Source organism: Cibotium barometz, chromosome 37, assembly GCF_041138505.1.
Source record: "Cibotium barometz isolate CiBa-2024 chromosome 37, ASM4113850v1, whole genome shotgun sequence".
Taxonomy (NCBI): Eukaryota; Viridiplantae; Streptophyta; class Polypodiopsida; order Cyatheales; family Cibotiaceae; genus Cibotium; species Cibotium barometz.
In genome coordinates, this window is record NC_141082.1 from 5,267,850 (window position 1) to 5,274,434 (window position 6,585).

Sequence of the window (6,585 nt, forward strand, 5' to 3'; positions counted from 1 at the left end):
TGCAATTAGAATTAATTAGAAATAGGTATAAAGAACCTTAGTCTAAGGGTCTAGATTTTCAGAAATCTTTGGATTATGGTCCAATTAAGGTTCCTATGCGCCAATAGCATCAATCCATGTGTAGGGAGGAGATAAATCCAATTTATAAAAAAGAAGATACCCAAAAATGAGTAAATGCTCACATACAGTGAAGAGTTGAAAATGTACAAGGTTTATTAGTAAAAAACTATGAGCAATATTAAAAATATAAGATATTTTGGGTATAATGATTCCATTTTGACACATATGTAAGGAAGGGGAGTTCTTTAAAGGAGGTGCATATTTCACATAAGGTGAAGAGTTGAAAATGTACAAGGTTTATTAGTAAAAAATTATGAGCAATATTAAAAATATGAGATATTTTGGGTATAATGATTTCATTTTGACACATATGTAAGGAAGGGGAGTCCCTTAAATGCTCACATAAGATGAAGAGTTGAAAATGTACAAGGTTTAATAATAAAAAAAAACTATGAGTAATATAAAAATATGAGATATTTTGAGTGTAAGGATTCCATTTTTGACACATCAGTAAGGAAAAGCAGGGCCTTCAATGAGGCACCTAAAACACATGCTTAAATGAGTTTTAAAATCATAAAAGTTGAGATATTTCATCTCTCCCCTCTCCTCATTCAAGTCTAGTTCCAAAAAGTTAGCTTAACTGACTTAAAAATGGTCAAAAAGTGACCAAACTGACTTGCAAAATTCTAGAATGGTTAGGAGCTCAAATTTTCCTATAAATAGAAGCCTCACCTTGTTGAAAAAAATATAGTGTCTTATGAATTGTTACTCTACTCCACCTAAGCCAAGAACTGTGAATTCTTTAATAATTCACTAGTTTTTGACACTTCTCTCTTTCTTCAATCCCCATTGGTGGCTCCATCAACATACTAAACCAATTGATTGGTTGGGGGCCTCTACCGTGAACAAAGAAGCAAGCAATTTGTAAGGTAAGTATGGTGAATTTTGATTTTTTCTATAATTTCTCAATGTTTCTCTCTTCTCAACCCCTCTCAAGCTTGAGAAGCTTAATTGGTATGGTTTTTGAATGCTATTGAAGTTAATTGATTAATGATAGTAAAGAATTTCATAAATTTCCATTTATGTTTAATTCTAATGGTTTTTTCTCTCTCTCCCTTAAGGAATGGTCATACTCATGACCCACTCTCAATCCAAATGAAACTTTTCATAAAGCTTTTTCTTAATCCAAGATTAATCTATGCTTAAGAATAAATTAATAATTTTTTTTATCTATGCTTTTAGTTTATGTATTCCATGATTATTTTTTAAGGGTTAATGATCCAATTAGGGATCATTCTAATCATTCCCTTAAAGTTAAGCCTTATTTTTTTAAAAAAATAATTGAGATTTATCAGTTATAGTAGCGGAGCTATGGTAAAATTTTATAAAAAATTACACATAAAATAATTTCATTCAAAGTATGAAAAGAGGATTTCCTACCATATTCTAGGAATTATCATCCTAGATTAATTGAAAGAATTTCATTAGAATCATGAGGAAATTGAATTTTTATATTATGCATAAAGGATAAATTTTATATCAAAAGTATTACTTTTATCATTTTTATTTTATGCATAGAAGTATGCATAATGGATAAATTTTTATATCAAAAGTATTACTTTTATCACTTTTATTTTATGCATAGAAGTATGCATAATGGATAAATTTTTATATCAAAAGTATTACTTTTATCATTTTTATTTTATGCATAGAAGTATGCATAATGGATAATTTTTTATATCAAAAGTGTTACTTTTATCATTTTTATTTTCATGCATAGAAGTATGCATAATGGATAAAATTTTATATCAAAAGTGTTACTTTTAGCATAATTAAATTTCATGCATAGAGGTATGCATAAAAGATAAATATTTTATTATAAAAGTGTTACTTTTAACATAATTGAATTTCATGCATAGAGGTATGCATAAAAGATAAATATTTTATCATAAAAGTGTTACTTTTAACACAATTGAATTTCATGCATAGAGGTATGCATAAAAGATTAATATTTTATTATAAAATTGTAAAGAAAAAAAATGATTATTTTATTATAAAAAGTTATTTTCATCATATTGAATTTCGTGCATAGAAATGAAAAAATTAAATAAATTATTATTTTATTATAAAAATATTACAAAATAATAATAATTATTTTATTGTAAAAGTGTTACTTTTATCACAATTGAAATTCTTGCATAGAGGTATGCATAAAAAAAATGAGTTAGGATGTGATAAGAGGTGTATGAGATGTGATAAGAAGTGATAAGAGGTGTATGAGATGTGATAAGAGGTGTATGAGATGTGATAAGATGAGATAAGATGTATATGAGATAAGTTAGGATGTGATAAGAGGAGTTAGGATGTGATAAGAGGTGTATGAGATGTGATAAGATGTATATGAGATGAGTTAGGATGTGATAAGAGGAGTTAGGATGTGATAAGAGGTGTATGAGATGTGATAAGAGGTGTATGAGATGTGATAAGATGAGATAAGATGTGATAAGATGTGATAAGAGGTGTACATGAGATGTGATAAGATGAGATAAGATGTATATGAGATGAGTTAAGATATGATAAGATGAGTTAAGATGTGTATGGAATGAGATAAGAAGTGTATGTGATGAGATAAGATGTATATGGGTTGTCATAAGGTGAAAATGGATGTGATGTAAAAGAATAGATGTGAAGGCGTATGGGGCTATATGAATGGGAAGAAAAAAAAATAGATGTATGTATGTGGAGTATGGATGTGAGTGTGCATGTAGATGTAGATGTACGAATGAGGATGTGGATGTATGCATATGGATGTGTATGTATGGATGTATGCATGTAGATGTGAATGTATGCATGTGGATGTGTATGTATGGATATATGTATGTGGATGTGGATGTATGAGTAAGGATGTGAAAATGGATGTATGCATGGATGTGTATGAAGAATAATGAAGGTGAATGTGTATGGGAAATAATGTGTCGTTGACATCAATGAATGGATGAGAATGAGTACATATGAAGGGAATGTGGAATAAGTGATGTGGATTGAGGAGGGATAATGTGAAAAGATGGAATTCGATATAGAAATTGTATTTTGTGACTGTTTGTAAATGATTGTTTTATGTCAAGAATGCTGGGAAAGCATTTTGACCGTCTTGTGAGATCAAGGTCGTGGGGTGACCTAACTGTTAAAGTTGCAACTGCTGACGGAGAGTCAATGGAGGACGTCTCACGCAGCAAGGTCGGCCGAGGTCTTGACCAGCCTCGGTGCGATTAAAATGGTGAGCTTCCGCCGGTACGGTGGATGAGGGGCCAAGGAAGCGGCCTATGAGTGAAGCGCTAGGTCACCTGCGAAGGATCCTAGAGGGTGCTGACCATACGGTGCTCGGGCTCTGGGTCGCCCAGGATACCCACGCGTGTGTCGAGGAAGATATTGGAACAAGGAGTAAGAGTTGTTTTCTGAAACCGGGCATGGATCTGGTTGACTGACCTTGCTGGTCCTCTCAACGGATGAGTCCATGGCTCTTTATATGGATCTGTTGGTTGATCTTGCTGATCTTCAACGAGAGTCCATCTTGATAAGTGATTATATTACCGAGTATTATGGGCTAGGAACTATTGAAAAGGCCCCTGTGTGGACAGGTGGTGAGCGTTCTAGTTGCCAATGATGCCATAGATACTCTGATGAAGGAATGATGGGAAATTGAATCAACCGAATAAATTGGAAGATTGTGATCAATGATACTATGGTTTTATTAAAGGATTGTTTTTGGTTTAATCTGTAAAAAGGCAATTTCATATTGGGTGTGTAAGTGGTGTGACTAGTTTTATAATTGCATGAACTTCCGGCTAGGGGGCCTTGGAACTCTTTTCCTTGGTATCCGGGACAAAACCTAACCAAATTCTTAATTGGATCCCATCATTACAGTGGTTGGGCGGTTGGTTTACCCATGGGACTGGATGGGGTTAGGCTGGACTGATGGATCCGTAAATCGAGACTCAACTTTTGTTATTACGATAGATAAAGTAAATCCCGGATAGTAATTGTTCTATGGATAGGAATCAACGGCTGTGCCTCTTGAATGGGGAAAAAAGCGTTGATCCCAATGATCCAAGTGCAAGTTTCTTCCTTGATCTGACCAAGTATCTTATAGATGCAATCGGGTCAGTTTGATTAGAAATGATCTTGACTACGTTAGAGTAAAAAGTTATCCTGGTGGAATCACCCGTGCTTTCCGATAAAGGAAGTTTTTCCGGGTTCGGTTTTGGAACAACCGACGGATTAGTCTCTTATCCGGATATCCGTGGGTGAGGCCCCGAATGTGGGACCCTTGTCCCGCGCGAGAAGTACTACTTCCGCTGCCAGTACCCTGAATCCGTTGCTCGGTGGGAACAGGGATCTCACAGTTGGTATAAGAGCATTTGGCTAATAAAGATCAATTGAGAAACTAAATATGTCAAAAATTTATCAAGAAGCACAAAAAGGTTTTAATTGTGTGATATAATTCATACAATTGATATTCAAACTGAAATTCATAAATTGGATAATTAGGTCTTCGGATGGGAGTACGGCAATTGTTTAGAACCCTGACTTGCTTGAGGCCTAGACATGATGGTATTTACCTTATAGTTCCAAGTACCATGACTACCCGTATATACCGAGGGTATAATTGCAGCTCTTTACCGACAGTATATACGAGTAAATCTAAGACTTGAAATTATAAGCGTTAATGCTATCCAGATGATGAATTCGAATGTGATTGATATGATTTTTAATTCTGTTTGAGAATTGATGAATTGATTTGGATTCTGATTGAAAAATGATGATTTCTGAAATTTAGTTGAAATATAATAACCTGAGTGAAACCACAATGAGGATGAATGGGACGAGTCCCTGTGATGATATTCATAACTGGAATGATGATAATGAATTCAGTAAATCACTATGAGGTTAGTGGATTGTGCTGTCAGATTGTTACTGTTAACACTTGACTCGGTAGATCAAGTTAAGGGATGACAAATTGAGAACTTGCTTAACTGAAATTCCCGTAGAGGAATGTTTGGAAGGGAATTTTTCGGTCTAATGGACCATTATCGTGTTAAAGATATGAATGATATGATTTGAATGAATTGTTATTTAATAATGAGTTCTATTTAAGGGATAATTATCCCCGTATTCTGTTGGGTTGACCAAAATATAAGGAACCCCAGAATAAATCGGATCTTAAGAAAAAGAGTTGTCCTCTACTTGGCGAGATGAGGACATCTCGCACTTTTCAAGTGGGGTAGAATGTAAGATTCTTTCCCCAGCCTTCGAGGTATACAGGAGTAAGAACCTCCCTTTCTGATCTTATAATTATTCTCTCTCTAAAATAAAAGAAAGATTCTATTTTCTTTTTAAAGGAAGAACCTTTCCCAGAATACTTCTCAAGAGTCCCACCTGTTTTAAGGATTCAGAACAATGAGTTCAGAAGTGAGAATCGATGTTTTGGATATCAAGGTTTTGGTCTTCATTCGAGTACGGCCCAAAAGAAGTTCTTTATCTCTTGGGAAGTATAAGAAGTTATCTCCCAGATATTGTGGACCAAAGAAAGTAGGTGATTTAGCTTACGAACTTCTTTTATCTCCTCATCTCAAAATTCTTAATGCCTTCTATAGAAAAATGTACCAAACCCAAATCATGGAAAGACGAAAAAACTTCAGTGGCAAGTTACCGTTGGCTTCTAAGTTACGCTAGCTCCTTCCTTTATATAAGTCGTAACTTTTACTTGTCGCTCATAGTAATCTTACTCCCATCGATCTCCTTTCTTTCTTAATCTCCTTCATGGCCTGGCGACAAGAACTAGTTTTATCCATAATGATTCCTCACCTTCAAGACGCAAGTGAGTCTGTGAAGAAGGATTTTATAGAACAGTATGAGCGCTCACTTTTCCCTCACTTGGGAACTTCTGTAGCTCAGACCAAATGGCGGACCTATCAAGACATAACTAGGGTAACACCCTGGGGTCAGCAACATTTTCGTAATAATGTCCACTTGGCCATGGTTATTGAAGCTTTGGGTTTGGATCCCCGATACTACTGCGTCATGAGATCAAGGCATCTTGGGTTTTCTGAGCGGGTCTTCTTACTGGCGTGTTTTCTTCCTCATGAGAAGATATGCCTTTACCCCATTTTTGGCTTGCCTCTCAGAGGTCCTTTTGTTAGATCACCTCATACCACTGAGATAGGTGCGGCAATAACCAACAAAATTATTCCCATAAATGAGTTACCTTATACTTGTGCAGCTTGTGAGTGCTGCTTTTGTGACCATATGATGGATGGGCTTATGAAAGTGTAAAGAGTTCTTCTATCTTTACTGTATATGTTCCGAGAATAAATAAAGTTTAAAACTTGTTCTTATCTTGAATCTTGCTCTCTTTGAAACTTTTCTTGGTGGTTAATCTTGATTAAAATTTTTCTCTAAGTCTCATATTCGTGCATCTTGCGAAATTACCCCAGTTTGCGAGATGAGGACATCTCGCGTTTTTCA